The following is a 22,318-nucleotide window of genomic DNA, read 5'->3' on the forward strand; positions in this document are numbered from 1 at the left end:
GCTGTCCCTGACAGCCATTTTGAGAAGAACGCTGTGGAGCTGAGGTGAAGTAAGAAGGAAGACCCTTTTCCCTCTTGGGCCGATGAAAGATCAAACTTCACGGAGAGGTTTCTTCAGGGAGAGCCTGAAGAAAACAGACTTCTGAGAGGTTGGTGTTGCATTTTACTGTTTTGTGATTTTTTTAAATTTATTTTTTGTAAATTGTATCAAAATTGCCAGCTCTATAAGCTCCCTAATCACATTTTATGTGTGATTAATATGGAATACCGTTCCTCTTGGATACTTAAAAATCATATGCTGTTTGTCTCTGTTTAAGTCCTTTATTCTGAGTCCCTCCCGAGTCCCTGAATAAAGAACTCTGAATGTTTATTTTAGAAATAGTAAAAATCTTACAAAAGAGTTACATCTGCCCCTCTGTACGGTTCTGGGTTTCTCTCACAGGCATAAGGCTTCGTCTATTCAGGCAGTAAACTTTTCTGGAAATTTGAACTGTGCCCATGCAGAATGCAGAGGAAGTAGTGCTAGAGGACACACTTCCAAAAAGATTTCTTAGCAACCGCTTACACTAAATTCCATGAAGTAGCTCCAAAAGTAGACAGTGCATTAAATGTGTGACTGTACCTAAGATGCCTAGTTTTTTTAATATTAAAAGCAGCCACAGGAAGGCCTGGTCAGGAAGATTTGGAGTTTTAACTATTGGTGCTGATAGCAGCTTCTCTCGCAGAACAAATAGCTTTGGAGGATTTTTTTTTGTCAAGATTGGTGATGGTGGTAGGTTTAAAAACCCCACTCCTTGCATGCTGAGTGGCCCCTCCTCCTCCAAAGTTGTTCTTTTATTTTAAATAACTAGACACATGAAATGCAATTGGATATTTAATATGCTTTCTAGTTTGGCCCAGTGTTGAAGCAATGTCTTAAAGAAACTGGAATCAACCCACAGTAAAAGACGCTGTGTTCTTAAAACTTTCTGTTCCCTCTACAAACAAACCATTGGGAGATGGAGACAAATCCACAAGAGAACAAGTGTTCTCATGAATTTCTTACTGCATCCCCATGGCAGCAAGCATTCAGTGACTTTGAGACAGGAGTCAAGTCTATCCAGCAGCATCTCACACCATCTGCTATGATACTGCTGGTTCTGCTTCATTTACGTTGTCTCCTCTGCCTTCCATCTGAGTCCTGATTTTTTCTATTTGACTCTTTCTGTTTGAGTTCATGTTTTAAAAACTGTAACGGTTCTAGGATCACTTTTTCTGTTTCCTCACACACTTGTTATGGCTTTAATTAAAATTTGATTTTAGAATTTAGCCTCTCACAAACACAGAGATCCCCTAACCATGACAGCTTCTTTCCTTTGCCATCTCCTTTTGTTATGGTCAGCAAAGAGTGATTCCATTTCTCAGAACAAGAAAAGCATCAACAATGGGAGAAAGATGAAAGTTGCAAAATAGCCCACAGACAAACTAATGAAGATGTGACGATAGATGCATATAGCAAGTGCATCACATGAAATAATAGCAGTTCTCTGATGGAGAAAATAGTAATTTCATAAAACTATCATTTTGATTATTCTATTTTCTTTTGAGCCTATGGCCTAGCTAAATTGAAAAGGCCTGTGTCTGCGTACCTTTTACAGCACAGAAACTAAGTGTTTTCGGGTACATTGCTTTATGTAGCGAATGTCCATTCTGGAACACTGAAAAGATAAAACTGTTAGACTGTATGGTGGCCATTGTATGCATGAAAAGAGCATTGGCTAAGCATGGCAATTGTGATTAATTTTGAATTGTTTTGTAGCTTGATAAAAGAGGATATTGGGGGACATTTAGTGAACAGGAAAATTAGTCAAAGTTCTAAAAGAAAGACAGTGAAAAATTATTATATGTAATCACATGATATTATGATGAGGGCTGATCTGGAGAGCTAAATGATTTTGATTGGTTTAGGATTGTAATATTTGGTTGCAACTGTTAAGATTGCTGTGATTCTTGTGAAATCAAATCACATATGTAATCTGGAAGTGTTGAAGGAACATTGCTTTGGGTGTGGATCTTTGCAGTCTTCTTATTACAGTGGTACCTCAGGTTAAGTACTTTGTGTGTAGGTGAAATGCTTGCTTGTGCATTGGTTTATTAAACTATAATAGAGTAGCTGGAAAGCAGCCATAGTCTAGCATCCAAAGAGCTATTTTAGAGTAGCTTGTGTTCAGTGGAATTTGATGAGCAGACACTCCCATGCTATATTACAAACTTTTTGGAACTCCTCTAGATTTGCATGCTGTAGTTAAGGAAACACATCCAAAGTACTCTTGGGAATTTGTATGTAGTTAATCTGCTTTGGATCTTGAACATAGACTGTAATCCAAAACATAGGCATAAATTTTAATGCATATGAAAAGAAGATGCTTCAAAGCAGACTGATAATCTATCCTTATTATGATGATGTCAAGAGTTCTAATTCTCCTTCAAGATCCAGCTTTAGGGCTTTTATTATGTGCATCATTATTTATTTCTAATGACCCTCAAATGGAACAGAGAATCTTATTAATTGTCAAGATAATCTATATAAGATTTCCTTTTGTTGCTTCTGTTATATTGGCTAATCATTAAGCCATTTGTGGGAGCATTAAAAAGGGAACATAAACATTATTCTTATTTCTCCTCTTAAGTGTCACATTTACATGTTTTCGGGTTTTCACTTTGTTTCTGCTAAACTGGCAACTAATGTATGTTAAGCCCATGGTCTACCTATACTTGATAGAAATCATTAGCTTTCAATTAGATATGCACATAATTATATGTTCCAACTTATGGACCTGTATGTTCGTATGCGTTTATGGCATAATTAGCACTTCTGGCATATTTGTAGAAAGAGAGAGCATTTGATATAAGCTATAACAGGACGCTCTGGCACAGAAAGGGTCTCTCTCCCTTAATGAGGCTTGCTGTGCTGTTTTCCCTTAGGGAAAGATTCTTTAAGAAACACCAGCATATTTTATCCATTCTTTTGGTGGTTTCTAATGTTTCCTGTTAGGGGTACTGAACAACCAATGTGCTAGGTACTGCAAAGTAAAAATAAATAAATACACAGTTGTCAAAATTACACAGTTGTCTACATAGAACTGAAGTAGAGGACACAGATTGATAGCCATTTAGGGCCTCCTGTCAACCAGGAGTCAACCAGAAGTGTTAACTTGTGGGTGAACATATCAGACGACACAGCGATTCTTCAAACAGCTCTTTATTTGTAAGCTGGAGCAGAACTGAACAGCAAACAGCTCAGCCGGCCTGCTTTTATAGGCAGCCGGCTGTCAACATTGTAGCAACAACAACCCAGGGTTTCCTGCCTAAAGTAACTGATGTGGACCTGAGTGAAAACTACAGTGGTACCTTGGGTTACATACGCTTCAGGTTACATACACTTCAGGTTACAGACTCCACTAACCCAGAAATAGTGCTCCAGGTTAAGAACTTTGCTTCAGGATGAGAACACAAATTGTGCAGCGGCGGCAGCAGGAGGCCACATTAGCTAAAGTGGTGCTTCAGGTTAAGAGCAGTTTCAGGTTAAGAACAGACCTCCAGAACGAATTAGGTACTTAACCCGAGGTACCACTGTATATACACGATACTCCTGGTGGCCAGGGTGAGAACTTCAATACATAACAAGAAGGTTATGGAGAAACAGTAATTGGGTAGATTAACGTAGTGGGACTTCAAGAGGACCTGGAATCTGCTAAAGAGTATTAGAGAGCACAGGATAGCATGATAGAAGGCCAGAAACAGGAGGGAGGGAGAGACACAGGAGATTAGCTATCACGGACCAAAGGCACCAGGAAACGTTGAAAGCAGAAATGAGGGAAGATATATTTATACTTACTTTTGTAATTACCACCAAGTTGTTTCCTCACAAATGGCTCCCATGCTGCTGTGATCATGTATAGATTTTTAAAAATTATTTATTGGGACTCCAGATCATGTGTGAGAGCAGTTCTAAGGGAACCTGGTGCTTGTGTCGGCAGTACTCACAATGCTGGCATCTTGCAGAATTCTTTAGTGGCTTTAGCTACAAAATCCATTAAAAAAAAAAAATCTAGATGCACTCTCCAGTACTTCTTAAACTCCCTCATGGAGCTACAATTCCTAGCACCCTTAACAAATTACTGTTTCCAAGATCGGGGGCTGGGGGGACGACCAACCATGTGCTTTAAATATACAGTGTGTAAGTGGCCACAATAAACTTGTTTTTGTAGCTAGTGATGCAATAACTCCTCCCCCCCAAAATTAGCAAAATTCCTTTTTTACAAGTTCAATTTTCAAATAATTCTAAATTAAAACACCAGAATAAATGTCAGCATTCAAACTTGGGGGGGGGGCTGTCTTCTTTACTTCCATTTCTATACAACTCCAATCACAAAACTGTCAGAGATAGCTTATTAGGTACTTTAAATAGACACTTGATGAATAGCCCACGCCCCACAGCGTAATTACAGGCTATATTAAGAAGACAAGGAATTTAAATTGGTATAGCTAAGACTACACACTACAAAATGCCAAATCAAATAAGTCTTTTATTTTGTATGTCTGTCCTGCCTTCTCAGCCTTGCTTCCTCTATTTCCTGTATGGAAAGAAGAGGCAAACTGTGGCCTAGATTCAACTAACACAGCATACTAGTGGAAGCCAGCACCAGAGCTCCTGCTAGAACAGAAGGACTCCCCCCGCCCAGCTCCCCAAATCTGCTCTGGAGGGTTCGGAGACAAGCAGAAATGCTTGTGCTGACGGAACAATAAGAAGAGTGTGACGTTGAATTCCTCCCTATGTTTAAAATCAGAAATCTTCTATCGTCCCTTTATCTTATGAAAACAGCTTGTTTTATCCTCCCCAAGTTCAACCAAAGCTACAGCCACACTTGAGGACACTGGGGACTGGCTATTCTGTTTTGGCACCTCCAGTCCTGTAATCCACACAGTGGCCACTGTTCAACACAGGGTCAGGCACTTGGCTTTATGCACATCTTCTGAGATAGAACTATGCATGCACAAAATGCTTCTGTGCGCACACACAACAGACTGCTGCTTTAATCACTGCAGTCATCTCCATAGTTCAGGCATTAGAAAGGTGGAATTAAATTAAACTGATAGTGAAGTGGCCAGTAGGAAGCCTGCATATAGAAGCATAGGTGACAGGTCTTCTAAAAATCCATTGAAATCCATTTGTTTCAAAATGGTAATAAGGCACATGCTTAAAATGTGATAACTGGTCCTTTGCTCTTCCTTTTTTTAATGAAAGCTGTGATTTGAAGAATTCTGGATTCTTCACTCTAACACTAAATTCCCATGTTGCATGGTGTGGTCCTCAAATTACAGGCTAAACATAGCCCTGACTACTATGTACTATGTATATAAAGTCCTAAGTGCTGTATAGAAGACAGAAGTGGCATAAGCTAACTCCTCGTTAATATTCTAAGCTTTGGTTAAGATACTCAGGTACAGAGTACATCAACTATTAAAAGCACATCATGTATCTTTAACATCACTTTTCTCTACTTTTACAAGATGACCAGGAAAGGTTCCAATTTTAGCAGTAAACTGAAGGCAGGCTTTATGTTGTGGTTGTAGTTACATTTGTAGAGAAAAGAAGTCTGAGCTAAATCTCAGACTTGCTACTTGTGGCCTCCATCGTCTGTAAAGGATAAGCCGTGTGCTGACTAACTTCACTTCTGGATCTCTACTGTTCCTGGCTCTTAACCAGCGCATGGCTCATGCTACCGAACTGTGAACAGAATGTGAGTAAAACTCTTATTGTTATTTTCAAGAAGACTGTGTTGTGTTATTCTTACTTTAAGAGGGAAATAAAGGGAAAATTTACCAGGAAGGCTCTAGTCTGGACAAGTCAGACTGGATTGCTTAATTAAAAGACTAGCGAGTCATCAACTTGCTTCCAATAAGTTGCAAAAGGAATGTGCTCTGCTGTTTGCTCACTAGTGTGAGAGAGGAGGGATAAGAGCAAGACAATATATCCTCTCCAACCTTCCTAATCATTCCCACAGCAGTGAGATATTAACTCAGAAACACAGGTTCTTAAGTAGGAGCTAAGGTGAGAGTGTACAAAAGCAGGCATGATAGCAGGTTCGTGAGACAAGACCAAGGTCAAACACAGGGTAGGCAGGATTAAAATAACAAAATCTTAACAGATGCACTGGGTCAGTCAGGATAAAAAAAACTTGTAAAGTTCCAGCAACTAACAGCAACTGGGAGCTTTTGTAGCCTGATCACCTAGGTCCATCCAGGCCCAGCTACAACTGGTCAGCCCAGCCTTCTAAGTTCTCTTCCAGGTCTCTTACTCCCTCTGGGTTCTCAGCTACAGCTAGACCTGGCCTCCTGAGGCTGGAGGTATCTGGGATAGTGCTGGAGAGCAGGTGTTCCATAAAGTTTTCAGACTTCATGACCTCAGGGATTTCATCTGATGAAGAGTCTTAGGCTTAGGGCTGAATCAGGCATCACACTCTGACATAGAACCAGCACTTGCACTTTGTTCACCTTTTCTAGACATTTTCTGGAACTAACAATAATGTAGTACTGCATTATATAATCCTGGCAAGGTGCACATCTGTATTACAGTGAAAATTATAGCTCCTCTTCCTTCATAACATGTAGAAGTATGAATTATGACTTCCTTAGCAATATCTTTTATAACTGTTCAGTGATTTTTAATTTTGGTACCAGCACTAACATTCTCTGAAACAAACATCTGAATAATAAACATCCACAAAAACATGATGTAGGCTGTCATATTTTAAAAAATCTGATTGAAACAGGTTCAATCAAATATTGTCAACACTTCCCACTATCTTGCTCCTAAGACAACTTCAGTACCCTCTACATTTGGTAGATGCAAGTAAAGTCCTAAAAGAAAAGGTGTTCTCTACATCCAATTGAAGTCAGTGGCGAAATTCTAGAACAGTTTAAATTAAATTAGCTATATTTTTAGCATTTACAAACAATGATGTGTGTGTGTTTTAAAAGCCACACATATAAAAAGGCAAACTAAAATGTAAATTGTGTGGGAAGACTCATTCCAAATACACTTAAACAGAAGTATTAAAATCAGTGAGGTTTAGAGCCAATTCTTCCAACCACTTTCGGGTTGTTTTCAAATGCATGGTAATATTTTCATTTCACTGGGTATTGAAATGACACCACCATTAATCAAGCCCCTGATTATACTCACTACTGAAAACAATGGCTATGATCCAACCCTTTTGTACATGAAAAGTGAAGGGAGGGTGGGAAGAAGGAACAGGCTGGGATGGGTTATTTCTAGTTATCTATATTGTCCCTGTGACAGTGCCTTACAATATACCACACCTCAGACACATTCTGTGATTCACACCAATGTGCAGAGCTAATCCTAGTCCTGGTGTGAATCACCAGCAAGGGGGAGAAACTGGCTTGTTCTGTGTGCCCACCTACAGAAGGAGGGCAGGAGTTCCAGAGCATCAGGCATTGTTAACTGCAAGCTGCTCTATTTATCACAGGGATCAACAATCCTGTAGTGAGTTTCGTACGCACTCTTGGCTGTATATTTAGTATAGCTTACTCACATGAGCTAGGATCTTCGTGTTTCCCATTCCATTCCACAGCAGAGTTGTTTACCAATTGGAGTGAGAAAGTTCATTGCATGATAACCACAATTCACATAGTAAATTGCACAGTTTGAGTTGCTAATCTTGGTAGTGGATGGTAACTCTAGAACGGCTCTGAACTTTCCCCTTTACTCTCCTTTATTTGCCCTTCACTTGCTGGATTCAGGTGAGGATTCTGCATACTCTGAATGACTGACTTGACCTCCACACATTCAGCAGAACTGCTATAAAGAGCCCATGCACAAACAACTTGCACTGCTCAGTGGTCAGGGACAGACACAGCTGATGAGATCCTGATTCTTTCTCCACACATTTAGGGTCTGTGGAATCATAGTATGAACAGAACTTTCCTGTCATCTGCTTGTCTCTGCATCATGCTCTCAGTGAGCCCTGATTCAATTGTAACACCATTTTTTTTTCAAGCATTTGTGGTGGCAGAATAAGGAGCTGGATGGAAGGTGATGCATTGAGCTGACTGGGTATAGATATATAGAGGGTAGGATTAGACCCAGAGGATGGTAATTTCAGGGGAACAAATTTCAGTTAAACATTAGAAGACATTTCTGAATGGTTACCAGCTATTCATTGTTACCACTACTTCCTCCCTCCTTCTTTGGATATCTTTTAAACAGAGGCTTAATGGTGAGCGTGCAGGGATAGTGTTGCATCCTGCATTATAGAACCTACAGTATATTGAGAAAGGGGCTGGAGTAGATGACCTCTTAAGATTCCTTCAACCTCTTATTCTGTTTACATTCAAGTATTAGGGACAAATGCATATACTCCATTTGATGAATATTGCAACAGCCTCTGTCATCTCAATTGCAGATGTCAGAAAATATCATGTTTATAATATCCCACTTCTGAGGAAAATACAGCGTTGGCTGTTTGAAAATGTTTACACTGAAGTTATGTTAACTGTGAAATCAAAAGACAGGCTTAGGGATTTGGGTGTGGGTATTTAAAACTACTCTTAAAGGCATCCTTTTTGGGAAATAAATGAGATGGACAATTGGATTGGGGGAAAGTAAGGCACAGTGAAGAAATAAATAGCATGCATCGTTAAAGCCAAGACCATAAAATCAAAATGCATAGAATTTTTTTTAATGGTCCAGTGTGAAGGGAAATCATGCTTTATATCTGAAAAATACTTAGACTGCAATGTTAGCTGCATACAAACAGCTTTTAGTAGGCTAGGCCCACTAATGAAATTCTGCCTTTGGATGATGAGCCTCAGATGGATGAAGCACACTTATTACACCTCCTGCATAGTGAATTACATACCTTGGGTTCCCCTTCCACAGCTTGCATCTTCTACAGAAACAGGTCCATATTTATATTCTAAAATTACTTCCACACCTATACATCCCATTCTAGCTAGGATCATACCTGCATCCATGTGAAACTGCGTTCTTTAACAAGTATTCTGTGTGATTTCCAAGTCTGGTTCTGCTGCTGGACCTGCACATATTTAATGTTGAAAAAAGATGTAGTTTCACTCAGTTGACCAGAGATGGGAGAAGAGAGCTAGATTTAGAGGTGTCTCCCACACTCCCCATCAAATTGCTGATCAGTATGATTTATAGCTTATTTTTTACTACTACTACTACTAATAATAATAATAATAATAATAATAATAATAAATAATATATATCTCGAACATAATAAAGCAGTAGTTTTCTGAATTCCTTGAATAGTAACAATACAATCCTAGTAACATTTAGTTAACAGCAGAGATGAGGCATGATGTCACTGAGCTGCAAAGCAGAGGGAGAGAAAGGAGGGGCATTCCACTGGCTCTGCTAAGAGGCCAGTTGCTTTAGGTTCTTTCTCAGCTGTTACCTAGTAGATGCCATTCCCTCAAGCATGCTTCAGTAGATGGAGAGTTATGAAACAAGGCCATTCCACTGAATGGCTCTGCTGAGACCAGTTCCCTTTGCCTCTTTATTTACCTGGACAGTTCACGTTGCACCTGGTCTCATTAGATCTTTAAAAAGTTATGCCTGAGTTTGCTTTTGCTTTTCATCCTCCTTCTCCATCCCTCTTTTTTGTGCCTTATAGCTGTGGGGACAGGCACAGTTTTATTTATGTGTAAGCCAGTCTCTGAACTTTTTTGGCTGAAAGGTGGGGTAAAAATGCTTTAATTTATTAAAGAAAATCCTAACGTGTTTCCCTGTCCCTGCTTTACTTCATTGGTTATTGCTTAGAAGGACCAGAGAATTGCTAGGCATGACAGCTTTGTAACACATGTCTATTTAACAAAGCATTGCAGGGAGATGAAGAGAGTTTTTCAATAGTTTTTCAATAGCCACTCATTCCCACTGAGAACTATTTTTAGCTGGAACCAAATCTGTGTTACTATGCACCATGTAAAAGATAAAAGTGGCACCACCATGCTAAGATAGCTCACAAATTTGTCTCTTTAGGGGTATGTGGGGGTCAGTTCTAATGAATATTGATCATGCTGCAATAAACTGAAATATACCATGTCATGAAACAACTTAGGAGGTATACCCCTGAGGTCAATTTAACATTTTACAACTGTCGTTTTTAAGACCCCCTTAAATTCTGTGGCGTTACTCTCCTAATACACACCCCCATTCTCTCTCTCTCTCTCTCTCTCTCTCTCTCTCTCTCGTAGAAAAATTAATTCTACAATTGATTACCTAAATCAATGAATATGAGAAACACAGCAAAGCAATGGCCTAATTCTTACTAAGCTGGATCTTTCTCTGGCCTATTCAGGCCTATTCATTTGGGGATTTACATAATAGAATCCTCCCTCATAAAAACAATTTTTTAAAAAGTCTAGCACACTTGGATAGTACATGTATGCTGGCAGGAGTATCATGGGATCCTGACTATACTTCCAGCAGCATTGCACCATAATTTAATATAGCTCTGAATACCAGCAGCTGTGGTACTCTCCAGCAGGGGCAGTGCTGTTGTGCTCATGTCCAATATAGATAAGCCTTGGATCTGATTCAACATATGATTCGTATGTTTTATGCACTAGGGTAGTGCTATTTTTTGTACAAAAGATCATTCAGTCTTGTGATACCCCATCTGAAATAGTACAGTTGGGATACAGGCTTGCCACCTCAGTGAGAACAAGGCCATTATATCTGCCTTACTTTAGCTGAGAAATCCCTATTTTCACATTTTACTTTAAATAGCTTTTTTAAAAAAAGTGTATTGAGCAACATTATTTCTGAAGTCTAAACAAAAGGGAAAAAATCCCTGAAAGACCAGAACACTAAGAGTCAAAGCTAGGGTTACTAACTGTTCCTGTATCTTTTGTAACTATTTTATCTACATATATTAACATATTATAATGATTAACATCGTACTGTAAAAAGCTTCACCTACTTATTTCTGTGGAAACAGCTGCTGTTAAAGGTATAGGAGCAAAACAGATTGTGTTTTTTAGTGAGTTTTCTCATTGTGGCAGAATTTTACTATTCCAATACCTTTATTGTTTAGTGCTGTACAACAAACACTTAATTCACTGCTGCAAAAGCAATATCCTGTTTACCTTAGGCAAATGAATCTATGTTGATTTTTTAAAACAGATAACACGATTAGAAATCTGAAAATAAATGGTTTCAGTTTATGAATTTTCTAATATATATTACAAGCAAATACAGTGGCCTGTTTTTATTACAAGAGTGTTTTCTTGAGATTTTATTTAAATATAGCTAGTTAGCTCTTGCTCAGATGTATGGACTTAAACCTTCACACTGCTACCATGACTCATTTTATGAGTGGGCTGGTAGCATGCAGGGGCCCTGAAGCAGCAGCATCTATACATCAATTTCAGGCTTTTTTCTTGTTCTAGACACAGCTCTCAAATCTGTTCCCTTAGGAAAATTAAGAAAGGATTTCATCAGTGCAATAGATAGAAGTCATTTGCAAAAAGTTCAGAGTCTTTCCTACAAGCTGGCGTTATTTAAATTCAACATCCTCCTGCATATCATTCAGAACAAAAAAGTTTAAATCTGTGAAAATGCAGTAACAGGATTTGGAAAGCCTGAATAAGTAATGCACAAATGAAACTCATAATAAGGAGCACAAATCCGGATGCATTTGCTGGATAAAGTCTGGCAACAGGTCCAGCAGAAACAAGCACAGTATAAAAGACAGAGGATGAAACCAGAAACAGTGTTATGATAGCATGAGACTCTTGATCTTAGGATCATGGGTTTGAGCCCCATGTTGGGCAAAAGATTCCTGCATTGCAAGGGTTGGTCTAGATGACCCTTGTGGTCCCTTCCAACTCTACAATTCTATGATAGCTCAAGCTGTTGAGGAAAAGGAATTGAAATGTAAGCATGATGAACTGCAGCTTGAGAGTCTGCACCACAAGAGTGAGTTGAAAATTCCATGTCAAATAAAATACTTTAAGCAGAAGGATTACCCACAGGATAAAATGGGAGCCCAGGATGATACTACATGAGCACTTCCATTTTAGGAAAGGATGCATGTAGAGATCCAGGCTCTGCCTAGAGTATAAGGTAAAGATAAGATTGTAAAGGCTTTGACAACGTGACATCTAATAATTTGGAGGAGGGTGGCTAGTTCTTGACACATTTGGTTTTCCTCTCCAGAACAGCCTTGAAGCAAATATTGTTCTAAAGTGATGAAACCACTCTACTAATCTCAAAGAACAGCAGAATATTCATTCAGCTAGTACAGAAGATGAAATACTACATAGAAGCTTCTTTATAAGGTTTGTTTTTTAAATTTAAAAATACTAAATGTAAAATATGCTTTTCAGAACTGAGACTTCCTCTAATCTCTTTATAGCTGAAAACAAGTATTTTTTGATAGACTTTTTTGAGTCCTATCTTTTAGTTAAGAGTGCCCTCTGGTGAAGAGATGAAAAATCAGGGAAAGATAATCTTAAAATAAATTAGCAAAGTATGGTTCAGCAAAATCTAGATTTTGTTGTTGTTGTTGCATTCATGTGTGAAAGTATTTTAAGCAATCCCCCCCCCATGAAGTCCCTAAACAGCCTATATTATGGTCTGTTTTACAGATGCTCTTGCCTCATGCCTATAGCTTGGCATGCATTTGAGGTGGGTGCCAAAAAGCAATAAGTGAGCAAATCAATTAGGTTTGCACATAGTACCAAATCATAGTTAGAACAAGTTATGCGAGCAAAACCAGGGTTTCATATCATGTTTTGCTGCTGGAAAACAAATTATGGTTAGATAACTGGGACTGGTTCGGTCATTCACATATTCATTTGCTGTAAGAGCACTAGTACCTTTCTTTTCTCGTCCCACAACAAAAATCAAGCACCCTATCCACCCAGGATATATGGAATTTAGCTCCAAATCTGTGCATTTGCCAGAATAGGCATTGCAATTCTCACTCATGCTTACTTCACACAAAAAATGACACCTAAGATTCCACGGTCCTAATTGCAGTGTAAGACTCCAGCCAGTGTCAGTTGCAGTTCTCAGTGGAGCTTCTTGCATCCCAAAGATGCATGTACTCTCAAGAGTGCAACAATGAAAAAACAGCCCTAACCCTCAAATGTCTGTACACAGTGCTCTATTTTCTTTATTATTCTAAGGGTACATCAACTTGGGGTTTGCCATCACCTAACAGCAGCTTGAGGAATGAGGAGGAATGAGTATGCTGTGAGTTATTGCAGCCCTACTGAAATTCCTGCCTACCATTTCTTCATTGCAAAAGGTTAATACATATTAGTTGGTGCTTTAGTGTCCAGTAATTTACTGGGGCACTAAATCAGTAGTCATCTTATCGATAGTCAAAGGCCCATCACATTCCGTTTTTCTACATTGTGCAACTTTATATGACAATGCCACCACCTGCTGACAGTTATATGAGCTGATTCTTGGAGTGTCCTATGCTCATTCCATGGGCCACTAGTATGAAGCCCTGCTGTGTACCACGGCTCAGACACAGCAGTTGTTTGTCAAATGTTTTTAATAAGCATTTATATTTGCTGATACACAGCCGGTAAGTTGCAGCATTGTGCCCTGAAAGTATCTCTTCATTCTCCCCAGGAGAAAGATTTGCCACTGCAAAAAAGCCCTCAGAATTAAATAAACGAAGAAACCATATAGGAAGGCCAAGTGAAAAGCACAGGAAATGTAGAAACAGATGTAGTAAAGATGAAGAGCAAGGACAAAAAAATGGGTTTGGGTTAAATGTAGAAGGCTGAAACAGAATAATTGAAACAGAAAAAGAACAGATATTAGTGAAATTATGACCCACAGAGTCTTAAAAAAAATGTACCTCAATGACTCAACACAACATCAGTTTTGTAAGGTTTATGTGTTTTTGTCTATATACAACTAACACAAAATTAATTTTATTAAAGAAGGCAGAACTGTGAAATAATAATGGTAGAAAATATAGAAAAATCCAGTTTGAATTTAAAATATTTAATACAAAATGTTTGAATTAAACAGTGATGGTACATAGCCTTGATCCCCTGTCATGTTCAGATTCCACATTGGTAATCTGCAGAATTCCTTTTGGCAATGTTTTGTTCATCTGTTACACTACCAGATGGGGGGCAGGGGATGGCAGGTTGGCAAATAGCTGAAAAGGTGACAGCAGGGAGGTAGCTTTTTCCTTTTGTCCTTTGAGAATGATAGAAACACAAAGGCACACAATGGATTAAGAAAAATATCAAAACAAAACGGCTTTTATTCACCTTGCTGCAGGCAAAATGACAAACATGGGGAGAGATTTAGCTAAAATGAAAAAAGGCAAAAGATCAACTGGCCCCATTTAATCATTGAAATACAAAGATCCTCAGAACTACTCCAGTAATTCTCAGCAGCCTTACTCTTGTTATCAGGTGAACCATGAATTTCTGGTAGTTCCCTGCAGCAATAGTGAATTTAGCACAGAGATCATAACGCTGAAAGCTCATTTCTCAAACATATTGCTCCTTGTATTCCAACGCTAGTATATACAATATCTAGAATGGAAAGTACTGTAGTGCTTTGTTTATAACAAAGTGAATCCTGTGATTCCTTCTAACAGATAAAGTACTGTATCTTTATCGCTAGGGCAGAGGAGAAAACATGGGGAAAGGCACATCACTAATTATTAAAGGTAGTTTTCAGGCATATGGCTGATTTTATTTGAGCCTAGCTACACATTACATACAGTTCAGCTCTCCAAATCAGAAGCATCTTTTTTGCATATTATCTCTCAAAAGCAGGGGATCCAAAAATAGCCCAGTGAGGACTAAGTATTCTTAGAGGGCACAGAATGCTGACTGAAGGTGGGGACAGAAAACTATAGGGTCTCAAACAGAAGCACTCCAGGCTGCTACACTTTGTTGCAGGTTTCTCTTCCACTCTTTAAGTGGAGGGGCTGAAATGCATTTTTCCCCATGGACCACCTTTAATTTGATAACTCTCAGCATCAAATTAAAGTCAGTTGGTTTAAATATTGGCTAGTTTACTCACAATCCACTGAGATGAGGAAAAACTAGTTAAGAGTTGTAACTAATGTTTGCAAGCAGAGACAGGAAGCAGAAGGCGTTTGTGCAAAGAAGGTGCTTGTTTTTAAAGCAGAGGCAGAGTGAAAACCCATACAGTATTTGTATTCCTTGTTTGTGCAACAAGAGGATTGTAGACACATCCCTTATATAGAAAATCCTTCTCAGAGGGAAACTGTTCCTGAATTATAAGTGTGTGAGAAGACAAGACACTGCAGTTTTTCAGTGGTAAAGGTACCCTGTACATTCTTCAACCCTAGTACTGAAAACCAACAGCTGAACTCAGTCATCTGAATACACCACATACCTTTAAAGCACGTTCAAAATAAAGTGTTCCCTCAAAGAATTCCGGGCACTGTAGTTTGTTAATGGTTGCTGAGAACTATAACCCTGAGATGGGAGATGTGTGTACTCGGAGAAATCTTTGTATACCTTAAATAGGAAAGGGGAAACAGACAAGGAAAGAGTACCCTCTTTCTCTAACCAGCTACTCCTTGCTGTGTGGAAGGAGCTGTGGGATCTAAGTTCAGACCATGGTAGGATGAATGAGAGTGGGAAATGCTGGGGCCCCAAATATTATTTGGTGCCCCAAGTGCATTGCCTCAAGCCCACCACATTACAGTGGTACCTCAGGTTACATATGCTTCAGGTTACATATGCTTCAGGTTACAGACTCCGCTAACCTAGAAATAATACCTTGGGTTAAGAACTTTGCTTCAGAATGAGAACAGAAATCGTGCTCTGGCAGCGTGGTGGCAGCAGGAGGCCCCATTAGCTAAATTGATGCTTCAGGTTAACAGTTTCAGGTTAAGAACGGACCTCCGGGACGAATTAAGTACTTAACTCGAGGTACCACTGTACTTGAAAGGAAGAAGGGGAAACAGCAAGTGACAACTTAATAGAATGTATTACATTCTTGAGCTAGGACTTACCTAATAGGAAAGGGGAGGAGAAAGAGGAACAGCTTGGGTAGGTGTGATTTAAAGTGTTCCTAAGCAACAGAAGAGAATACAGTGGATGGAGTTAGACATAGCGAAGCATTTAGAAACCCTCAGACGTGTATGGCTTTACAATCCTGGGATACGTCCATAGGCCTCATTTACACACCCTGGCAGTGCTACTGCTGAATAAATGTTCTGGGGGAGGGGAGAAAGCAACAACTGCTCTTTATTCCATGGTGGTGTTCTCTGAATGTTTCCTTTTTACTCCCTCTGGGTAATAAAGGGCTATGTATGTAATAAAGGTTTACTCCCTCTAGGTGTAATTTTCTATTCTTTCTCTTTCTTCAGATCTCTTCAAAACCACACTATGGCTGCTCCAAAAGAGCAAAAAGGGCTGTGTCCCTGGCATTCCATAGGGGTTTTACACAAGAATAAGGAGGGAAAGCTTGGTGGCTGGTCGAGGTGTATGTGTGTGAGAGAGAGAAGGGGGGGGGGGCTATATCCTGGAAGGAAAAATAATTGATTTGTTGTGTGAATAAAAGCAAATGTTTGTTTTCTCTTGTTCTAGTTTGCTGATAATGGAGGTGACGTAAGTGTTTAATGTCTAAAGGGAGAAGTGTTGAGTTTTTAATTCACATGGGAGCTATGCTTAATTCTGCAAGCCCAGGCTCCCAATTCAGCATGGGGGAGCTATGATTATTTAGTGATTAGTAGAAAGCTTATGAATAAAGCATTGCTATTTAATATTTCTGCTTAAAAATACTGTGCTAAGAATTCATCAACTAATCTTAAGCTTGTCACCCATTACTGTGCCTTGATGTTTCTTAGTTGTAAAGTTAGGCTGGCATCTTTGGAACAGAATAAATTTGAAGTGGACACGATTGGCTCTGAAATGAGCGAAGCCATTTCCGCAAAAACCAGGAATTGGCTCCTTTGTGAACCAATAGAAATTTGACAGCTTGAAGCAAGATAATTGTTTCCTTCCCGCTTCATTTATGCTCACATCTGAGTTAGGCTAAGAAATGGTGACCAGTCCAAGGTTACACGGTCAGTTTCCTAGCTGAGTGGGAATTCAGTGCAAATGCAGTTTCTGTAGTTTCTTTAAGTTCAACTTAACAAATCATAAAGTACTCGAGACAAAATGAGTTATTATTTGTTTTTCAGTCGCTAGAAATTGTTAATACAATCAGATGAAAAACACTAGTGCAGACAAGCATATTTTGAATGTGAAGGTCAGTCTTCCTCACAATGATAGGTGCATTTATATTATATTATAGGCTTGATTATTGTAACTCACTCTACGTGGGGCTGCCCTTGAAACTGACCCAGAAACTCCAGCGGGTGCAGAATGCCGTGGCAAGACTCCTCACGGGTTCCTCGCCATGGGAGCACATTCATCCGGTGCTATACCAGCTGCACTGGCTCCCGGTGGAGTACAGGATCAGGTTTAAGGTACTGGTTTTAACCTTTAAAGCCCTATACGGCCTAGGACCCTCGTAGCTATGGGACTGCATCTCCTGGTATGCCCTACGGAGGACCTTAAGGTCTGCAAATAATAACACTCTGAAGAGCCCAGGCCCCAGGGACATTAGACTGGCCTTGACCAGATCCAGGGCCTTTTCGGCCATGGCCCCAGCCTGGTGGAATGCTCTGTCACAAGAAACCAGGGCCCTGCGAGATTTGACATCTTTCCGCAGGGCCTGCAAGACAGCTGTTCCGCCAGGCCTTTGGTCGGGGTTCAATCTGATTCTTTTCTTTCTGTATAAGAACAAGCATTAAAGAGGCCTCCTAGCCCGCTCACAGGTCCTTTATAAGATCAGTGGTAACAGTTGGCCCTGGATAATATTAACCACTCTCAATTTTACTTGTGGACTGCCACCTGTCCAGAGTTTAATTTGCTCTGAACTAATTTTAAGATGTATTTTAATTAATTGATTGCCTGTTTTTATGTTTTTATGTTATTTGTATACTGTGTTAGTTTTATGATGTTAACCGCCCTGAGCCCAGCTCCGGCCGGGGTAGAATTATTATTATTTATTATTATTTCTAAATTTGAATCTGTATGTAGAAATTACCATATTTAAATTAGTGTCCTTTTTTGTTCTCTTTTGGCTGATGTATAATCAACCATCCTAAGGGAAAAAGTAAAGTCCCTGACAGCACCTTCATAGATGAGAGGAAACTAATAATGAGTAAGCTTAAAATAACTCTCAATAGTCCACAGCTGGCCATAAAGTCCAAATGACAGAAAGAGCAAGATGTAAACTACATTCAACATTTCTTTATTCAAAATGTTCCCGGCTATCTTCAGTTCTCCAGGCAGCTTGCAATATATTATTTTTTAAAAAATGTAAAGCAAACATCAGTACAGAAACACAAACAATTTTATCAGGTGCAAAATAGCAGCCTACATGATTAGCCACTCTTAACAGTGTTTAAGTGCTTTGGACCTGTCCCCTAGGCCAAAACCAAGTGGCAGCTGACTAGCTTGTCTTTGGTTGCACATAGTACCACAGTTTTTCAGAAGCATTTAGTACTTTAATTATTTAGTGGGCAGAGGGGAGTTAATAGGGCCCATGATGAAATTCACAAGCCCCACCACTTACTTTCAATTTTCGCCAAATCATGCGCCCGTAGCCTTAAAAGGCTTCTAAAAGGTAAGAGGGGCAGGGTCCTTTCAGTGCCATGGTTAAGCGGGATTTGGGTTCCTGGTGAAAGCTCAGGTCCCACATACATGTTTAATAAAGGCTTACAGAAAAGCTTGGCTCACTTGAAGAAATAGCCCCAAAGTGGTTCTGAAAATGCTTTTTAAAAATGTACAGTTATCTTTCTCCTATTTTGAAACATTACATTTTCCAATGATTGGGGTGCCCCCTTGAGTATTCTATGTTTATTACAGCTTCATGATAACTGGTGGTGTTTACCTGAAGCTTTGAAAAGTATGCTAATAGAACACCAATATAAACTAATGATACTGCAGCATTTTGAATAATACATGAAAAGGGAATAGTGGGAGGAGTGATTGAAGTTAAATATATTGTATACCTAATGTTGTGTTTAAAATAAAGAAAACATTTATTCTGAAGAAAGTTGTGGGAGATACAGTTCAAATTTACATTTAATTTGCATCCCCACATCTCAATCTATTTCAATCTGGTTTCAGGCCCTGTTTTAGCACTGAAAGCGGCTTCATTGTTCAGATTAATTATCTCTTTTTGAAAAGAGACTGGGGGAATACAGCCCCCTTGGTTCTCCTTGGTCTCACAACAGCTTTTGACAGCATTGACCATGGTGTCCTTCTGGAACAGTGTTTCTCAACCTTGGGTCCCCAGATGTTGTTGGACTACAACTCCCATCATCCCTGAGCTCTGGCCTTGCTAGCTAGGGATGATGGGAGTTTAGTCCCAAAACATCTGGGGACCCAAGGTTGAGAAAGGCTGTTGGAACAAAGGCTGTGGGAGTAAGAGATACTGTATTATGGTTGAAATTTTAAAATGTGATGATAAGTCATCGTTTTCAATGCTTTTAGATTTAATATTCTTAAACATATTTAGCTGTTTTTAATTGCTTTGAAATGATTTAGATGTGTTTTTAATCTTCTAATTTAAAATCTTTAATCATCTAATTGGGGTGTTCCTTCTGGCGTGGTTTGTCTACCTTTGGTCTGCACCCAGAACTCAGCTCTCAAACCCTGGGAAACAGCTTTCACTGGCTGGCTAAATCAGGTAGCCGATGGGTGTTAAACCTTTGGTGAAGTAGGGACTTTCCCTGCATGCAAATACAGGCTCCAGTGGATTGAGAGGACAAGACCAGTAGTGGGTCCAATGAACAAGAAGGCAGTTTCTGCATGTGCTGTAGAGGAAAGTGGGAGGCAGATGGGGCTTGTCAACCTGGGAAAGGAGGCTGTCTAGGAGAAGGAAAACTCTAATTCTAAGCCTCCATTGCCTTGCAGGATATCTTTGGGAGAAGAAAAGGCTAAGGAGTAAACCCTATACAAATCTGGATTGGAGTCTCTAAGATGGTTGGATGGCACCTTGTATGCCGCAATCCAGCAACTCCTGCAGCCAAGTTGGTGCCAAACGTATTGCTCTGCTTTACTTTGAATCACATCAGTGAGGCCGAGAGGTGGGTCTTGCTGTCTGGGCAGCCCAGGACCTTCATACACAGTGCCCAGGCTTGTACACTGTGGAAAGATACTTTGGTGCTGATAATGTAGCAGTTTGACTTTCCCGATGCACACTCCATTGTCTCTTGAGACAGACAGATACCAACAACAATCTTCTAATTGTATTGTTTTCACATTTTATTGTTTGTTGCCTGAGGCTTCCTTTGAAAGGAAGGGTGGGACAGAAAATTAATTAATTAATCTTAAAGTTAAATCCAATGAGATTGCTAACAAAAACCCATCATTACTGCACCACCTGCAGCATCCAGGGTACGTAGACGTCATACCCAGTTTCTAGCAGTGGATACCTGTTGCAAAATTCTAACTCTTCATAAAAGGACACACTTGGTATATCACATGTAAATGAAGAAAGGTGTACCAGGCCATCTCATGATCACCTACCTGGGTGATCATTTTAACTCAAGCCCACTCCCATTGATGTTCAATAGAGCACCAGGCCACTCTTGCTTCAGAGTAGACCAGGTGGGTCCTTTGTTCTCAGAACCTGTGAGCCCAGATCATCACAGTATCCTCATAAGGACTTTTCCTAACGTTCTATGCTTAGGTTCCTACCCCGTTACTTCTTCTAGGCTCACCACGGTGCACTATTAACAAAGAAATAACTACAACTTCTTCTATATTCACCGCAACGGCCTTTCCTTTGGTCATCACTTCCTACTTGGCCTGTAGGAAATTATCTGCAGTGTTGAGGTAGAGGGAGCCATCCAGTAGCATATGGGAGAGTGAAACTACACCTCTTGCCTGGCCTTCCTTCAGCTAAGTTGCTGCTGTGTACTAAGGAGGGGCAAGGCATTGACAAGATTAGCATGGTGCAAACATGCTGATACAAGCACCAGATTGGCTGCAGCACTGTGTTTGCACTACACTGATCTCACCATCAGCTCTCACTCTGCATCCTAGTATGCAGCAGCGACTCAGCTGGAGAAAGGTCAGCGAAGTAGTGCAGCTCCATCACCTTATCCACTATTGAAGTCAGCCTCTTCTTTGCCTGTTAAGGTCTGACTGTGCTCTTATAGCAAGCACCAAATTCTATGAGGCTTTTCCTGCAGTCTCCACTTCATCTACAGCCTGACCTTGCAGTCTGCCCCCCTGCAAGGACATATGAAGGTATAACACCATTAGTGCTGCCTCCTTCAGGCATGTTGCAAATGAGCAAAAATATTTTCTCATTCAAATTGAAGGCAGGAAGCATTCAAGTTAGATTTGGCTTCAGTCAGATTTTGCTATATGATAATTACGTATATGGTTTCATGCCAATATCATAAATTCAGAAGTTGGGCAATGCCCTCCCTCTGAATTGCCTTCATGAAGACATCACATAGCCATGATTGTCATAACTTAATCACATTCATGGCATGTTCCCAGATTGGCTGGGATCACAGTTTTCTGTGATTTAAAAGAAGACCCTATTAGAAAATAGCACCGTAGCAATTTTCAGTCAGACTGGTGCACTGGTGCAAAAACTATTCTTTTCTTCAGAAAAAAATAGCCTCCCGGCTTCCCCCAGCCCTGCTTTCAATACCAACCTTTCGGGGCGGAGCTGAGTAGTCCCATTCACATGAGATTAAAAAAAGAGAAAATAAGTGGCCAACATTAATGATGATACAACATTGCTCAAAGTTTGTTGGGGGTTTTTAAGCTTTATGTGACTTTCAACTTTTTCTTGCCATTACTATATTTATGGAGATATGGCTTTCTAACATAAAAGCAAGCTTTTATTGCTGTTAGTATGACAGCATTCATGCTATGCTTTCATTCCCCCTTTTCTCAGTCCCATCCTCCACATTACTTTTTATAGCAATCAATACCTTGAGTCTGGCAAGGAATCTCTCAGGGCTTTCAGACTTCTGCTTTTCTCAGTTAATGGTAAAAGCTCCATTTCAGTCTAACACAATGTTCTCCCCCAACAGTCCACTGAGGTAACTAATGTAATCCGGAGATGACAGATAATAAACTTTGCAATGAGATCTGTTCCATAGAAAATAATATAAGAAGAAAACACTGTATTCCAGAAATCCCAAATTCTCCTATGTCTATGATTTTCCCTTTTTCAGTAT

At 39.7% G+C, this 22,318-nt stretch overlaps 1 long non-coding RNA gene across 2 annotated transcripts; it reads left to right on the forward strand.

Moving 5' to 3' along the window:
- The first annotated feature begins 57 nt into the window (after nucleotides 1-57).
- LOC309531232 lies at nucleotides 58-21,367 on the forward strand. 2 transcript variants are annotated; one of them, XR_014219153.1, is made up of 6 exons: nucleotides 58-148; nucleotides 5,553-5,782; nucleotides 12,250-12,371; nucleotides 16,424-17,527; nucleotides 18,213-20,200; nucleotides 21,258-21,367. It is a non-coding gene; the product is annotated as an uncharacterized lncRNA (long non-coding RNA). The 2 variants fall into 2 exon arrangements; XR_014219154.1 differs by lacking the exon at nucleotides 21,258-21,367 and having other exon boundaries at nucleotides 20,028-20,312.
- The last annotated feature ends 951 nt before the right edge of the window (nucleotides 21,368-22,318 follow it).

This window comes from Podarcis vaucheri, assembly GCF_965113315.1.
Source record: "Podarcis vaucheri genome assembly, chromosome: 4".
Classification (NCBI taxonomy): domain Eukaryota; kingdom Metazoa; phylum Chordata; class Lepidosauria; order Squamata; family Lacertidae; genus Podarcis; species Podarcis vaucheri.